The sequence below is a fragment of the Tamandua tetradactyla genome, chromosome 6 (assembly GCF_023851605.1).
Source record: "Tamandua tetradactyla isolate mTamTet1 chromosome 6, mTamTet1.pri, whole genome shotgun sequence".
In the NCBI taxonomy this organism is placed as follows: domain Eukaryota; kingdom Metazoa; phylum Chordata; class Mammalia; order Pilosa; family Myrmecophagidae; genus Tamandua; species Tamandua tetradactyla.
In genome coordinates, this window is record NC_135332.1 from 146,447,429 (window position 1) to 146,465,552 (window position 18,124).

An 18,124-nucleotide genomic window follows, 5' to 3' on the forward strand; every position below is an offset into this window, starting at 1 on the left:
TCTGTTAACTCTTTTGCCCACCATATGTGGGCTATATGTGCAAAATGATTGAAGATACAAATGTGAGCATGATGCAGCCCTGAACTTCCAGTTGCTTATTTCTAGGGTGTCTATTTAACTTATTGTCCAAATCAGGATTCTTTTAAGACAGAAGGAATTGTGTAAGCAAAGACCAAGGTAGGAAAGCACAGAGTATATGTGGGAAATAGAAGCAATCTAAAATAGTGTGATATGAAGAGGTATGATTAGGAAAGATGGGGAGATAAGCCTGGAGAGGTAAGCTGGAACCACAAGGAAAAGCTCACACTTAATACAATAGGCAATAGGGAGTCACTAAAGTTTGTTAAGAAAGACAGTAATAAGATTTTGGATGGCTTTGAAGGTCAGGGTGAAGAATTAAGTCCAGAGAATCAGACAGCACTTTTGCAGAAGTCTTCTGGAACACCAATAAATACATATTACCCAGCCTGCAAACATGCACAATATAAACCAAAAGAAAACTGTCACAGACATTGATGTTATAAGTTTGCAAAACAAACTAATCTTCTCTTGTGGATAGCTCTGTTTTATATGCTAGGTCAAATACTACTTTGATCAAGATCAAGGGACTACTAACCTATTGATTTTCTCATCACAACCTCAAGAAGCCTCATTGCCAGAAAGTCACAGAAACAGAAATGGTAGAGTTAAAATAATTGGAAATGCTCAGAATTGTCCTAGTCAGAGAGAAAGAAAACAGAAAGCACAGGGCTTGGGCTAAAGGAAAAGCCGGGCGCCAAAAAGGAAAGGATGTGATAAGTTTCCTTTGAGGATATGAAATTACATTTCAGAAACACAACTCATTTTAATGCAAGTCCCTCTAATCACACATAAAGAAGCCTGAAGCAATCTCGCATTTAATAAGATTATTTATAGTTTTTCCTAAAGGTTAATTTATAGAAATTTATAAGATTAGATAGAGAATTACAGGGGAAAAAATTTAAAGACAGTGTTTCAACTGTTAAATTGTATCCCAGATACTTGACTAGACAAGAGAAGAATAGGTTTTCTCACAGAAATAGGTATTCTCACAGAAGAATAGGTCATTCTGAAGAACTATCGACATCAGATCTTTCCGGAAAAGGTAGACAACAGTGGCAAAGCAATCTCATTTCCAGAGGAGAACAGCCTAACAGGAAGCCAGCACTCTGGTCTCTAAAACACCAAGCCAGGAATATTTGTAAACAGAAAGCACATATTCCCTTTCCATAGAGGGTGTGCCTTGCTCTTCAAAACATACTTACTGGCCAGTTAAGGCTATGAGTGAATGGATAAAAGGGTGACCTAGAGAAGCAGTCCTTGGGTTTTCTGTTCATGGAGTTTTATATCCAAAAGGACATCCAGGAACAATATCCACGAAAAAGTAAACAGGAGCCAACTTCCAGAGACTCTCGCTGGACAAAGGGGTAATTTGAACTTTCAAAAAGATCGTTGCAAATAACTAAAATCCATCAAATATGAGCAAATCCACAAGTGCACAGTGATATAGATGCATGAATATTCATCTCGGAGAATGATAGGGAGCCAATTCCTTAATCTGAAAACTGATAAATAGAGAAAAGAATAAAATATTTATCCCACCTTTCCTATATGAACTGTATCTTTGGGTATCCAAAAAGTAGATGAAGGGAAGCATCTCTCTATAACAGTTTACCAACTTATGAATTTTAAAAGTGTCAGAATTAGAATATAAACATTGTTCAAACTCCAAAGAATAAATGAATCTAAGTATTGAGCATCAGCAATTGTTAACATTACAAATAGAGTGCCACACAGATGCTGTGTGTTTCCTGATGGAAGAACACACCTTCTTGCCAAAGCAATTGAACCCAAGTTTCATCAAACCTCTAGACCTAACTACCACTTTGCTGGAAAAACACAGGACAGAGGAACACAGTGAAATATATCATGAGTGTACAATCAGCAAAATCCAGACTGTGAGAAACTCTATAGGCTGAATGGCTAGATTCATCCACAGATAAACTATAAAGAAAATAAAGCAATATAAGAGTAATTTATAAATTCAAAGTGATCGATTTTTATTTTTAATGAGCAAGACTGAACTATAGTATCTAAGGATGCACATTTGCATGATTGCTATAAAAGTCCAGATAATGGTTGCTTATGAAGGGAAGGAGGGGGTTACTATTGGGATGGGACACACGGAAGGGGCTTTTAGAGTAGGTAACAAATTTTATTTCTTGACCTGAGATAGTTATAAATGTGTTGCCTTATAGTAATTCACTTGGCTATATATTTAATTTAGAGGTTTTATATTGAGTTTTATTTTACAATAACGTAGACTGACAAAAAAAAAAAACAAAAAGAAAGAAAGAAAATATATTTCCTGAACATTTCTTAGAAGCATGAAAATCTTATATTTTCCAAATTTTGGGGAAGGGTGATAAGTAAATGAGGCGATAATGGTGCCTATTGAGGGAGTAGGGAAGCAAGTTTAAATATACTAAATAAATTCTATGATCAACACACACACAAAAAAGTCAGCTAAGGAGAAATATAATTTAGCTAAGAATACCAGATAGGAAAGATGTTCATTGACAGGTACAACTTTAAGTCCTCTCTTCCCAATGAATATGCCCATGATACCCAAAGGATTTGTAGTCCATCCCCCATGTACACATAGGGACACTATAAGCAGCCTGGAGAAAAGCCCTATATGAAAATCACAGCTCAGGTTCCTGGAGTTTTGGAGTAAAACCAGTCTTTTCTGCTAATTTTCTCCCTTGGAAAAATATCTGTTCCTAGGATCTTGAGGAGACAGAATTCCTGGCCTTGGAATACATATGAACATATGATCCAAGCTACCCACCATAAACTGGTCATCATTTGATCCACCAAACCATAAAATCAGGTAAGTACAGTTACACACTGTCACTGTGTGGAAGTGATATACAAAATAGGTCTGCAGCAGTTCCTGCAGGTATAAGTGCATAATTAGTTGACTCGGATTTCTATGGCCACTTATTCCTCTACACTGCATCCTCTCCTTCAACTCACACTTATGATCTCATGGAGAGTTCCCTGTGACCAGTTGGTGGAACAAAAAGATGCAGGCATGTTTTACAGATGATTCTGCCTTATAGAAGTAGGCTGTTGCATATACACTCAAGAGTGGTCCTGGAAAATAGCGGAGAAAGGAAATCCTCCTAGTTGGCAGAACTTCACAGTACATATGGATGTTCACTTTGTATAGACTAAAATTAGCCAGAGGTACAAATCTATTCAAGCTCATGAGCAGTGGCTAATGGTTTGGCCAAATGGTAAGGTACTCGAAAAGAAGAGAATTGGAAGACTGGTAACAATGAAGACTGTAGAATAGGCATGTGGATGACCCTTTGGAGTGGATGAAGAGTACAAACTATTTTAACATATTTGTGCGTGTTCACAAAAGGTCATCTGCTACACAGAAGGGGCTCAATAATCAGGTGCGGGAGTCACCAGGACAGGGGAGCCAGGCATCTCTAGTAAGGGCCAGACTGGAACCTGCCTTGGATGTGCATGGAAGGTACTAGAGGGAGATTGAAAGACAGGAAGAAGGAAAAGCATTTTTGTTTCCTCAGGTTTCTGGAAGTGCCTCCTCTGGCAACAGTGGGTGGCAGCCAGACACAGTGGCATGGCTGATTGGTATGGACTCATGGGCTCCTGCACAGACCCCTTGGATCTAACAGCAGCAGTGGACTGTAAGTCAACTGAAAGCAGACCATTTTATATTTGTGTGTCCCTTACAGTGTCCAGTCCAGGACTAAATTCATGTTAGACACATGTTTTTAAAAAAACTTACATAGTTTACATAAATTTATATAATTGTGGAATCATAGACATGATCTAGTCCAAGGCCCTACCCAGTGTTCAGGTCCCATCTTTCTTATCTTAAATTAAGTAACCTCTACTTTTTGATCACCTGATCTTTGCCAGGAGAATCTCAGTGACTGCTTCAAAAAGGTAGAATATCCTATGAGCATATACTTTTTGGGATAGCAAAGTTCTTGCATACATTAACCCAAACTTTTGAACTTCTACTCATTGGTCTTGGTTCATTCCCTCCAAGTTTCCAAGTTCACATGGTTTTTGTTTTTGTTTTTTCTATTTTAAAAATATGTTTTTATCACATGTGTGGTAACATATGATATCACATGTGGGTCTGCCATGAGGTGGCAAGATTTTCATTGAGAAAACCAGGAACATGGATTAAAAATGTCAATATGTTGATATTTGACACTCAGCAACAGTATATACCATATAACCAGAGTTCTCTATAGCTGAAGAAAAGGCAGCAGCATTCAGGAGTCAATTAAAATGGTGAGTCAGCACTTGTTCCTGGGACCCTGCAAATATCTGAGCCTTTAGAAATAAATATTTCTTCACATTTTCACAAGATCACTCAGTGATGATTTCCCATTAGGTGACTACTTGTTTCTTTAATAAACCAAGAGTCTCTCCCAGGTAGTCACAATATTTACCACAATTACAAAGATGAAAATCGACGTTAATGAAATTTCGGTCACAGAAGCCTACTAATTCACAATGATTTCCGAAGTTTCAGAGGCAGGACATGGTCTCATTCTTGCAGCATTTCTAGCAGCATTTATGGCAACCCCTTCCTCCTCTAATTGTACAATATGTTATTTATACCGCAAACTTATACTGTTGCTGTAGAAACACAATTAAAAAAATCAATTTGAAGAACACAAAGGCTATGACAAAATGGAAGTCTGTGAAGAAAGATCAGAGGCTAGACCAGCCAGTCACAGGAACTCAACTAGATTAAGCTACCTTCTCCATTAGTGAGGGTAAAGACTTTGGGCAACTGCCTTCATCATGGTGATTCTTAAATGTACTTAGGTGTCACTTTAAAAAGCGAAATGTAAAAAGAAATAAGGGTCAGGAACTGATCATTTGCAAAGAATAAGCGTAAATTGTCAATAAGCATATGGAAATGTATCTGTCTGACTGTTAATCAAAGAAACACAAATGGAAACAATGTAACATGCTACTTTTGTCTCAACCAGTGAGCATAAGAGGAAACAGGCACTCTCAGCCCTGCAGGTAGAAGTGTAAATTGGTTCAAACTTTCAGATTTGTTTGCCAGTACATAATAGAACTGATTCATACACTTTGGTCCAGAAGCTTCAATTCCTGGAATATAGCCTAAAGAAATTATTTTTAAATGGTCTGTCTTAGTTTTCTGGTTACTAGGATGACATATATCACACAACGGGTTGGCTCAACAAAGGGAATTCACTGTCTCATCTTGTAGGAAACTGGAAGTCTTCCTTCCTCCCCTGGTTTGTAGAGCTCTGGCGGGTTGGCAATCCTTGGGGCTGGCAATCCTTGGGGTTCCTTGGCTTCCCATCACATGGTAATGTCTTCTCCTTTCTCCTGTGAGGGATGTGGGGGCGTTCCTGCTGATTCCAGCTTCTGGTTCCTTCCTTCCTCCTGTGACTTTCTCTTTTTTAAGGCCTCCAGTAAGAGAACTAAAACCCACCCTGATTCAGTTGGCCATACCATGACTGAGTATGGATTCACAGCCACAGGAATGGTATTAAGATTAAGAACATGTTTTTCTCTGGAGTATAATTCAACCTACCACATGGGCACATAAAAAAAAATGTGTACAAAGTTTCATCATTTGTAACAATAAAAAAATTGGAAATACCTCATTGTCAAACAACAGAAGAAAAATTAATTTATAGGTCATCTAGAGCATAAAATTCTATGCAGCCATTAATAAAAGCAAACATGTATATGTGGCAGGTTCTTTTCTAGACAGCTTATAGATATTAACTCATCTAATCTTTATGGTAACCCTAGAGACAGGTACTATTATTGTCCCCATTGGAAAACTAAGGTATGGAGAAGTTAAGTAAATTGCCTAAGGCCACAAAATTAGATGACATTGAGCCAGTATTCAAACTTAGACAGTCTGACCATACATATCACGTTCTGATTCATTATACCATTAAACTATGGAAGTATATTTAACGACATGTTTAAAAATCTCAAAATATGCTTGTAATTTTTTAATGAGGTTCACAAATTATAGTTCATGGGTGTTACATATATTTAGTGTGTACCTCTGTAGACAAGTATGTGTGTGTATGTGTGTATATGTATATGCATGCATATATTGCATGTATACATATCACCCATTATATGCCAAAATATCAAGTTTTTGTTTCTTGGCATTGGAATTATGCACATTTTTTATGTGCTTCTTTCTTCTATATTCATAGTCATTTTTTTTTTACAGTGAACATGTATTGCATGTACCATAAAAAGATACAGGAATGTTTTCAGTACCATCAGTATTCCTGAGAGCCCACTGCCGTCAGCATAGAACTTGACAGGACCCAGTATTTAACCTGACCATTTGGTTACAAATTGAATTGTTTCACATCAGTTTACCTTCTTCTTGAACATGAGATGCAACTTTTTTCTTTCCTTTAAATTTTCTTGAAAACAAAAGGGTAGAGGGTCCTCATCAGAACTGAAGATGTTTTGTAAATAAAAATATCTTGTCTCAATAAAATCTTTTTATTATTTTAATACCTGAAGGTTCAAAGGGTTCAATATGTGTCCAAATAAGGTCTCTTTATTCCCTGCCTTCACCCCTAAGCCATCTGAGTTTATCAGTACACAGTTTTTTAAACTTCACAAATTTCCGTGCTCTCAAGGATGGTGATGCTTATTATAGAGCCTTATGCCATATGACTCATTGGGATTTCCAGACGGGCCTCGGTCTTGGTACTAAATTGACATTGGAGCTTCTCAATATTAATTCTCAACTGGATCAATTTTGCAATTTAAATTGCCCCCAGGAAGTGGGCAAGTGAGATGTGACAGAAATTAAATGAGCACCTTCCCACGTAGACTCTGACCCCACCATGCAGAAAGAAAATTGCTATATGTCAGTGGGACAAAGGAAATATTTATATTTTCTCAAAGAACATTCTCTGCTTCTGTAAGAACTGTTTATCACACACTGCTGTGTGTGGGGCTTGCCAAATCTGGAAGAAAAAGGGCAAGTCTGGGAGCCTTGCAAAGGATGCCGTCTCAATGCCCATCGGGGTCAAGTCCAAGAACTGCTTTGTTAAGTTCTGCCACTTCATATTTGGTAGCCCTGATTATTCCCATGGCAACAAAGCCCCTAGAAACCCCAATATAAGGGCTCCAGATTCTGCAGCATTGAGCAAAATAGTACATGAATGAGATTGGGTGCTGTATTCATAGTCATTAGTAACCCATTCCACAAATCCTCACAATTCACTTTAGTCGTATTGCTGAGACCCCATGAGTTTCAAAACCATGAGTGTTGTGGGCAGAATTCTAAGCCTCCAAGATTCCTGGCCCAGGTGAGCATATCTGGTATAATTCCTGCCCTTTGAGTATGGGCAGAGCCTCCAAATTCTGAATCACACCCTCCATTAGGCTACATTATATGGCAAATGGTGGTGGGACAGTCACTTACCTTGACAGACTAGACAGGGATCAGAAGTCAGAGAGATGTACTCCTGCTGGCCTGGAAGAAGGCAAACATCCACCTATCAGGGCCTATTGGCAGGGAAATTTAGGCAACCTCAAGGAGTTCAAAGCAGTCCCCAGCCAACAGCTAAAATGGAACTTCAGTCCTATAACTGTAAGGAAATAAATTCTGCCAACAATCAGGGAGCTTGGATGGAAATCACAGCCCCTACCACCACCATGACCTCACCTTGGGAGGCCCTGAGCAGAGGACCCAGCTAACCTCTGCTGGACTCCTGACCCATAGAAAGGGTGAGATAATAAACTTGTGCTGTTTCAAACCACTAAAATTGTGGTAATCTGCTACAGAGCAATAGCTAACTAATACCACACCTGTGGTCACCCTGTTAGAACAGGTGTTACTGTAGTTTTCCTCACACTTCTACTGCCTTCATAAGGAAATAACACAAGCAAATTTAGGGGAAAGAATCTGTGTACATATTCTTTACCCCCACTGAAGGAGCCTGTGCTGGTTTGAAGCTGTTGTGTACTCCAGAGAAAAGCCATGTCCTTTAATCCTCCTTCAGTACTGCTGGGTGGCATCATCTTTCTTTATTATTTCCATTGAGATGTGAACCACCCAAGTGGGTGGTGACTTTTGATTAGATGGTTGCCATGGAGAAGTATCTCCACCCATTCAAGGTAGGGTTGCTTACTGGAGACTTACAAGAAGGAACCATTTTGGAAAAAGCTTTAGAACCAACAGAGCCCACACAGCCAGAGACCTTTGGAGCAGATGGAAAATGCTCCCCAGGAATGCTTATGAAATGAGGAGAGAAAACTAGCAGACATCACCATATGCCCTCCCAGTTGAGGGAGAAACCCTGAATATCATTGGCCTTCTTGAACCAAGGTATCTTTCCCTGGCTTCCTTAATTTGGACATTTTCATGCCTTAGAACTGTAAACTTGCAACTTAACAATATCCCCTTTTTAAAAGTCATTCAGTTTTTGTTATATCACATTCCAGCAGCTTACAAACTAAAACACCCATTACAGAACCATTTGCCAAAGGCCTACTTAGTCATCCCTCATCTATTTCACTAATATTTCAATTCAAATCATAAGAACAACCCTGTTGAGTGGGGGGTGTGGAGGGGGGTGGTATGAGCACCTAAGCAAACATCTAATTATCTCCTTGGTTTTTTGGTATAACAAAGCCCCACACTTTTGTACCCAGTTCTCACCTCTGCAACTTTTGTTCCAAATACAAAGACATACCCAATGTTCCTTTTCTGTCTTTCTGGTATTTCCTATCCCTCTCCCAAATAACTAATCAATCACTGATACAGGAAATGGAAAACTACAACCAAAAATGCATTACCTCATCTCCCAATGACACAAAGCCATGTTGTTTTTTTTCAGAGTTTATCTTAATTAGCACTGGAAGATGTCCTAAAATATCTAAGAAAAAATAAAGTACAAATACCTGCTGAGCTGTGCCGTTGTATACATGAATGATGTGATCTTACTTTTTTAAATGCTTTGCTAATATCTGTTCATGTCCCTACTCTTAGTTCCTCTAAGAATACACCTAACTACGAGGTTGCAGGATCATACAGCAGCCCCACCCCTAGTCTCCTTTGGAGCCACCACACTGCCCTCCAGAGGCGCTGCACCTCTCAGCTTCCCTACCAACAGTGAATAGGTACATCTCTCTCTCTCTCCACATTTCCTCCAGCACTTACATCTCTCTGTTCAAGTTTAAAGTTTCATTCACATATCATATAATTCAACCTCAGCAAAAAATCAGTGGTTCCCTGTATAATCACATAGCCATGACTTCACCATCACAATCTATATGAGGACATTTCCATTTCTGCCTCAAAGAATCCCACACCCCTCTCCCATATCCCCTGCTTATTGACATTTCACTTTGGCATATTGCCTTGGTTATAGTCAATGAAAGCATATTACAATGTCACTGTTAATTTATAGAAACTAGTATGTATTGATTATATTTTTTTCCCATATACCATCCCATTTTCAACACCTTGCAATGCTGAAGTTCATTTGTTCTCCCTCATGCAAAAGTATTCTTACATTTGTACATTTAATCACCATCACTGTTCACTTTAGGCATTGCTAAGTTATACCATTCCAGAATTTATCCTCTATCTTTCCTTCTGGAGTTATACATGCCCCCAGCCCTCCTCCCTCAACCATAATCACACTCAGCTTTGTTCAGTATACTTACAATATTGTGCTACCATCAGATTGTATAGTGCTACATTTCTGGATGTTTACAATGAATCCTGTTGAACATTCTGTACTCCTGCAGCATCAAATGCCCAATCTCTACCCTCTTTCAATTTCCTGATAACCTGTGTTCTCAGCTTTAACTCTCCAAGTTCACTCATTAGTTTTGGCTCATATTAGTGAGACCATATAGTATTTGTCCTTTTGTTTCTGGTTAATTTCACTCAGCATAATGTCCTCAAGGTTCAGCCACATTGCTAAATGTTCATGACTTTATTCTGTTTTACAGCTGCATAGTATTCCATTGTATGTATATACCACAGTTTGTTTAACCACTTATCCAGTAACAGACACTTCATCTTGGGGCTTGCCCTTGTGAAACTTGTTCTTGCAAAGGAGAAGCAAAACCTACTTATGATTATGCTTAAGAGTCACTTCCAAATGACCTTTTTTGTTGCTCCGATGTGGCCTCTCTCTCTAAGCCAACTCAGCAGGTGAGCTCATTGCCCTCCCCGCTACATGGGACATGACGCTCAGGGGTGTAAATATTCCTAGCAATGTGGGAAATAACTCCAGGGGATAACCCTGGTCTTGGCACCATAGAAGTGAGAAAGCAGCTGAGAGATTTCAAATAGAGCTGAGGGGTCATTCTGAAGGTTATTCTTATGCAGTATATAGATATCCCCTTTTAGGTTTTGGTATATTGGAGTAGCTAGAGGTAAATACCTAAAACTGTAGGTAAGTTGAACTGTAATCAAATAGCCTAGATTCACAAAGATGACTGAATAACTATGTAGCTTTTAAGGTATGACCATGTGATTGTGAAAACCTGTGACTGGCACTCCCTTTATCCAGTATATGGACAGATGAGTAAGAAAAAAAAAGCAAAAATAAATAAACAATAGGAGGGGCAGAGGAGGAGGCTCTAGGATGTTTTGGATGCTCCTTTTCATTTTCATTTTTACCTTAATTCTCATTTTAATTTTTTGGAGTAATGAATATGTTCAAAAATTGATTGTGATGATGAAAGCACAGCTATATAAAGGTACTGTGGACTACTACAATTTGCATGATTATACAGTATGTGAATATATAATATATCTCAATAAAATCACATTTAACATTGGAAAATAATAAATTTTTTACTATGCAAACTTACACACCAGCCAAACAAAATTCCACCTGTGGGTTATGTATGGCCTGGGGCTACTAGTTGGTTATTACCCCTGACCTAGAGAGTAGGAAGCTCTTTCAAAAGTCAATTTTATACAAAATCCTATGCAGATCTCTATGAGAAGGAATGAGGAATTCCAGGGGAAATTCAAAACAAATTGAATTGCTTTCTGAAAATTGCCAACCTAGTTGATTTTATGAGCTCAGAATTTTCCACTTACCTTGTCACAGAAGTCTAAAGGAAGGCTAGAATAACACACCAGATTAAACACAAAAGGCAACAATCAAGAGGAAATACTTCAGCTGCTGGCACCCAATTACTCTTGATATTTTCATCAAAGAAAAATGTCTCCTATTTCAAATTTTTTAAAAAAGTGAAATCACCTACTATGGTAGGGTGGGTTTCAAACCATTTATCAGAAAGCTCCATAATCAAGACCTTACCTGTTGTGTAAAAGTTCTTAAAGTAGGCTTTTTTCCCCAAGAGGCCATTATCACTTTAAAAAGGAAAAGGGGGAATGAGAACATTCCCTGCTAAAATCCCTTGAGAGTAAATTTTGCCCTAGCAAAGCTTGGTGTTGGTCTAACAGTACATACAGTCCTCACAAAGTTTGGTCTATTTATTCAACAGGATATTAAAATGGAATTTTTTCTATCTTAGTTTAGAGATAATAGACTACAAGGCAGAATTTCAAAGTAGTGTCTAAGAACCAGTTAGAGGACTCAGACCCCTCACACATAAGAATATCAAAAAATCAAAAACAAGAGAGAAGTGATTGAGAAAAGAATTTGTAACAAGGACTTATTTGGAAAGAGCTGTACTATGACTCCACCACTCTATGAGAAAGGGGTAAGAGTTATCTATTGTCACTTCAAACCTGGTGAAGAGCATACCACAGGATTGCTACAATATGGAAGACATAATGGGCAGGTATCTGAGTCCTTCCTAAAAATCCTATAGGGCTGGAGGTAGGCAGCACAGCCTTGAGGAGGGATGGCTGTGTTGGAATCTAGGATGAGCCTGCACTCCCAGATTTCATAAGCATAAAGTATGCCTGAATGTTTCCCGTAGACAACATCTGGGCTACTCACAAGAGAAAGCTGATGTCCTGCAGGGACTCCTGAATGCTTGATGAGACCTCAGCAAATGAAAGCTGGAGGTGACTACCAGATTCTTTGGGGCTGAAAAAGGAATAAATGATAAGCCACAGGATAAAGAATACATCATCCACATCAAAGGAACTGCAGGTGAAAGGGCCCCACTGACTGAGGCAGGGGTAGGGACAAAAGTCTCTAAAAAAATCCTCAGGAATATCCAGGAGGAAAAAAGTTAGCCTTTGCCACCCGTTAGATCCAAAGAGTATAAAGTCATCTAATAGTAGTAACATCAAGTAAAAGTTTTCTGTTCCCCTTATCCTCCCATTCCAGTCTTGAGAACTCACACAAGGCAGTTGGGTGGGATAATGAGACAAATATGAGTGAAGGAATCAACAACATCCTTTCTTTGGGTGTTCTAGCAGTATACCCACTGTAAATAAAATGCTATATCCAACAAAGTATTTCCTGAAAGTTACCTTAAATTTACTCTTATCAATGTATTAATGTATTAACAGCAAAGCATAACTGTCCCTGTCACACAAGGACATCACATGGTCATACTAACTTTTTTTTTTAACTTTCCCTACACAATCATGGTCATTTAACAGTATTTCCCAACTATGTATGACGCATATATATTCTTTATCCATTTCCATTTGGGGCTAATATTTTACTAAAGTTTAAAGTTCAGAAACTATTTTTTTTTAACCAGAAAGGGTTTAAAGATTTTTTTCTTTTGTTTTGCTGCTTTCTATAATTGCTCCCATACAGCTGACATCTATTTTGCCCTTAACCCAGTACAGAGCATCTGTATTCTTGATTAAACATTAATGGACTGTCCTCCAGGTTGAAAATCTGGATGTGAGCAAAATGCTGTGGATTTGGAGCTTGGAAAAGGAAAAGTCAAAGGAATTGAGACTTTAAAGTGTGACCTGAAATTGAATTTAAAGTATAAAAGGCAAAATGTTAGGAATTTATTAGTAATGGCTGCTCTCCATCTCCATCATGGACAGAAAATGAAAAACAAGCTACATATGTTGCATTAAATCAGGCTGGAGACAGAAGGAGGGGTTGGAAGAAAATCACATGATTGTTCATTTTCTTTGCCTCCCTGCTCCTACCTGAAGTGAAGGCCAACCTGGAAAGAAAACATCTGTTGGCTACTTCTAAGCTCTAAGATCCTGCTCACATTTCTGCTGGAAAGAAAAAATAATTTGAGTGCTTAAAGATTCTAGCTTTACCTCAAATGACTGAAATTAAAAGATTACTAGAATCCCAAGTAGCTACACTAGGAATTTCAACGTATTTTTACTTGCTTGCAGTCAGTTATGCCCTTCATTTTAAGCAAAACATATTAAAACAATATTTGGCAAATTATTCCATGGATTATTTTTAAATAATTTTAAAATAGTTCTTCCCTGATATAAGACTGGCAGAAACAGAGAAGGAATTTGAGAAGATATAGGGGCTGTGAATTTATTATCTATAAATAAACTAATGAGAAAATAGTTAATCTCTGCTTGGAAATTTGAGGACACATAGAACAGGAAAAGAGAAACATTTGGAAAATTCCAAAGGGAAAATTAATATAACTTCTACAGGCATGAGAAGGAAGGAGCTATATTCCATTCTGCAAATGGAGTTAGTAAGGAGAGGAGCGATGGTGCGGATATTACTATGAGTTAGAAAATGCTTTCACAGGCAATCAGAAGGGACTCAAAAAGGTGGCCAAAGAGTGGAATGGGGACATTTTAAGAAGGAATATTTTAACATTTATGTTAAAAACTATTTTAGCTGCTCTTGCTGCCATCATCATCATCATCAACAACAGGATCCAACTTCTCAATCAACGTTTGAATTTCTTCTACACCAGTGATTTTTTAAGCATTTTTGCCACCAGCCAAGGAGAAAACACATTTCGCTGTTACTCAGCATGCTCATACATACATATCTGAAACAAGCATTTTACCACACAATATTATCCCTTAATACATCAGTGCATTCCAGTATTTTCCATCCATTTTAATGTACTTCAATTTTTAAATGCTGGTCATGACCCACTAAGTTGATTGCAAGATAACTAATTGATCACAATGCTGTACTATACCATTTCTGCCAATCATTTCTAGGAATACGGAGCTCACAAAGACACTTAGATTAGTTCACCAATGGTTAATGAGCCTATAGTGTGCTAGAAATCAAATGCTCAGAAAATTTTCAAACCATATAATCGATTCCCCCAAATAGTTAAGCACTGTGATAACATTTACTCGAGGGATTTTATATATAAGCAATGCTGCCTCCAGAGCACAGAGCAGAACCCTGCCATCTCCCACAATAATACCTATTAGTCGTGTGTGTGTGCACGCTGTGTGTGCCTATTTTTAATTTTAATAGACAGGATAAAGAGCTGTACAAAGCCTGAAAATAAATTACTTTTTCTCTATCACTTAGAAAATCTCCATTTAGTGTTCAAGAGGTGAACTAGAATTAAAATTGTATTTATGGTTTGGAGAGTTTCTGCCCACTTGGGGGTTTGATACTGTTTTTACATTTAAAAACATTTACATTAAAAAAGGCAGGTTTATTCCTGCCTTTTTCTGAGATGATTTGGGGGAGCGTACAGATTAGACTCTGTTTAAGACCCTTAAGGATCTTAATAGATGGAATAAAGGTTTTTAAGCATACATGTTCTGAGAAAGAGGACTGACTAAAGCTTTCCAGATCAGGCAAAAAAAAAAAAAATTCGCTAATAAATTAATAAAAATGTGGGGGTATTAAACAGTACATGGAATCTGTTGTTTTCTGTTTATTTCCTGACAGAGACAAACAATCAAATTGGTGCTCAGGTTTCATTAAAGATATAGAATGTTCAGGTAATTCCTATCTCTCTCCTTCTGCAATGAAGACAGTGTTGCAATAAAATATACCTCAATACAGTAGGACCTCGTTTTACATGAACGCAACACAACATGAATTCACGTACACACAACTGTCATTTGAAAAATATAAGGGCAAAGAGAGAAAATAAAAATTTTAAGGAGTTGTTTTTATGAATAATTTTACTTGTTACCAGAGTGTTTACTTGCCTTATTTATTTAAAAATGTGATAGGTATGTTCAGAACAAGAAATACTTAATGAATAATGTGGTTCACTATTATGCATGATTTTCAACTTATGCGAAGGGTCTTGGAACCTACTGGCCATGTAAAACAATGTCCTACTGCATAGGTGGATCTCTAAAGAGTACAAGGGATGTCACCCAGGCACTCATTTTTGATGGCATATAAGTGCCCCTCTGCCCCATCTACCACTAACTCAGGCATGGCTCACCTGCCTGGTCCCATCTGCATGGCCCCTCAGGACTGTAGTTGCCGCCAATCGTGATTCTGTCCCCATACAGGGGTGTTAGCAGGCCTCCAGGACCAACCCCAGGGCAGGGTAGACAAGAAAAGTGGCCACCTGGCTTTATACACAGGCCCTTTTGTCCAACATGGAAAGTTTTACAAGTGGAGAACAGCTGTTGTCATTTCCTTGCAATTGAGCTGAAATTGTGTGTGTGTGTGTGTGTGTGTGTGTAGTTTCCTGAAGTATTTTGTATTTTTTTAATGGGTTTTGACCCTTATGTACTTTTCTCTCCCTGTCTGGAAAATAGAAAAATCAAAAGACAAGACACATGTTTTCTACTTTGAAACAATACCTTCTACATGGACTTTCTAAGGATATATGCTTTGTCTTTATCAGATTAGACCAATTTAAAGGAGATAGTTGCCTCTTATTGTTCAGTACACTGCTGCCCTCTGACCCAACTTTTCCCTTACTATATTCCTGGAGTTGGTGGTAGAGGGACAGTGAGGAGCGCTTTAATGCTCCTCCAATTCCAGAGAGAGATAAAAGGGAAAATTATCCTTAGTGATTTTTTTCGCATATTATGTGTGAGGTGCTTCATATTTCTTAATTTAATCTTCCCAGATTTATCAATGGTAGGTGTGATCATCATTCCATTTTAGAGATAAAAGACAGTGAGGTAGGTTGTCCAAGATCCCTGAGAGATTGTCTACTTGAAATCTCATACCTAAGGTCATCAGACTGTTAGCTCTCCTTGAGGAGAGGGACCATGTCTGCTTTGAGAACCTGTAATATCTAGGGCCTGGTACACAATGGCATTCAATAAATATTGGCTGGCTGACTGGCTGAGTGTTCTGTTCTCCACCCTCTCTTTTGTCCCCTATATGTGAAACTTGAATGGAATGGACATTTTAAGACCTTTTCAACCTCTCAGTTGATATCATTGCTAAGATATCACTCTCTCCCTCAAAACCCTTAGAAAGCCCCACAGTCCTCTTTTGTTCTAAATAAAGGGGATCCATTATTCTTCCAGCCCATGTTTGTCTATTCCATTCAACAAATATTTCAGTAAGATGTGGGCAAAGATGGGAATATGCATTCTAATTAATCATGCCTCTTGGCTATGCAAGAACCAGTGAATCACTGTGTTTTATTTTTTAATGGAGACGAGAGCTCCAAAAATTAACAAAGTTAATGAGAAGGGGAATTGGTTAGGACCTAGACGTTACTATAATCCTGTGTTTTTAAGTAAAACTATCATGGCATAGTTATCCACGTAAATTCAATGGATCTATCTAAGTATCCTAAATGAACAAAATTAGTGTTATATAACTAAAACTGCAAGATGAAATGTAAATATTGAAAAAAATTATCAACTGGTCAAAGCTTTTATTTATTTAAGTGGTAAACAATGATGTCACTTCTAACCATTTGTTATAGGATCTCTTAGCGGGTGAGAGAAATGGAGCACTTCTATTTTTTTCAGGCTCCCAGTATATGAAAAATATGAACACAGCAACGAAATGTACAACAAAAATTATAGTACGTCTTAATGTCCACATTTGATCAATTAATATTTTTAACATGCTCAAAAAATCACAGAGTGTTACAGACCCTCATAAAAGAAAAATTTTTACCCACATGAAATTAAGAGCACACAGCTTTATTGAATACGTCATCAGTCAAGCAGCATCTCATCCAGAAAGCAGAAGGGAGCTCTGCCAAGAGGGTGGAAAAGAGAAGCTTATATAAGGCAAACCTGGAAGTGAGGAAATATTTTGATTGGCTGACATTAATTAAGTTTACAATTTATGTAAGGGGTGGGAGTGGGGGCAGATGAGCAGATATACATTGGTTAGTATAATGTAATTATCCATTTTTTTTTCCCCACATGGGCAGGCACCGAGAATTGAACCCGGGTCTTCAGCATGGCAGGTGAGAACCCTCCCACTGTGCCACCATCGCCCACCCATACTTATCCATTTTTAAATAGGCTAGCCCTACCCAACCAAGACCAGCTAATCACAGAATGTTGCAAAAATTGCAACTTTTTTGGGACTGCTTGACTTTCTTAGAAAGTTCTGTCCTTGGTCCCTTTTTATCTTTGGAAGTGTTCCCGTCATGTCTAGGAAAAAGGGACTGCTCCTGGCAACTCCCAGCACTGATGATTGTTTTATTTTTATTTAACAACCCCCATTTAGCAGTAACATCAAAAGTCTAAATTTGAGGTCCTTAATGGTAAGCCCAGGCCAAATCTCCCTGGCTCAACCCCAAATCCCCACACAGTCCCTCATAGGTACCCTTTCTTTCAGGTTTTAAACTGCTTGGAAATTGGCTGACCACATTAATTCTCTGGAGCAGATACAGTAGGTTTGGATCCTGGCCCTAACCCTAGGAATTGTGAGACCTTGGGCAAATTAGTTCATCTTTTAGTGCTTGAGGCTTCTCATTTGCAAAATGCAAAGAGTAATTATATTTACTGTTATGGAGTTCTGTAGTGAGGATAACTGAGATAATGCATGTAAAAGATGTGGACAGGTCTCAAGGTATATTAAGGCTAGATAACAGACCCTGTTTTTCCCAAAAACAATTATCACAGTTCCTAATCCTATCAGATTAGTTCTATAAAATGTTCTTAAGAACTTATGCTCATTTTTACATTGCTGTAAAAACATAAAGTCTTCTCTGCTTTACAAGTCTCCCTTCTTCCTTTTTGCCTACTGGA

The 18,124-nt window shown here is 38.1% G+C and overlaps 1 protein-coding gene across 13 annotated transcripts in view; it reads right to left on the reverse strand.

The window, feature by feature from the left end:
• The window catches only part of NCALD (neurocalcin delta), a 476,669-nt gene that overhangs the window by 380,108 nt on the left and 78,437 nt on the right, over nt 1–18,124 (reverse strand). For 2 of the 13 annotated variants that reach the window (XM_077167385.1, XM_077167379.1), the window contains exons 2-4: nt 17,041–17,117; nt 13,172–13,243; nt 12,045–12,134 (exon numbers count right to left, since the gene is read on the reverse strand). The exons of 8 other annotated variants lie outside the window; for them this stretch is intronic. The gene's annotated coding sequence lies outside the window, so the exon portion shown is untranslated. Of the gene's footprint in view, nt 1–7,528; nt 7,580–12,044; nt 12,135–13,171; nt 13,244–17,040; nt 17,118–18,124 lie in introns of all 13 variants that reach the window. 3 more of the 13 variants (XM_077167380.1, XM_077167383.1, XM_077167382.1) reach the window with 3 other exon arrangements.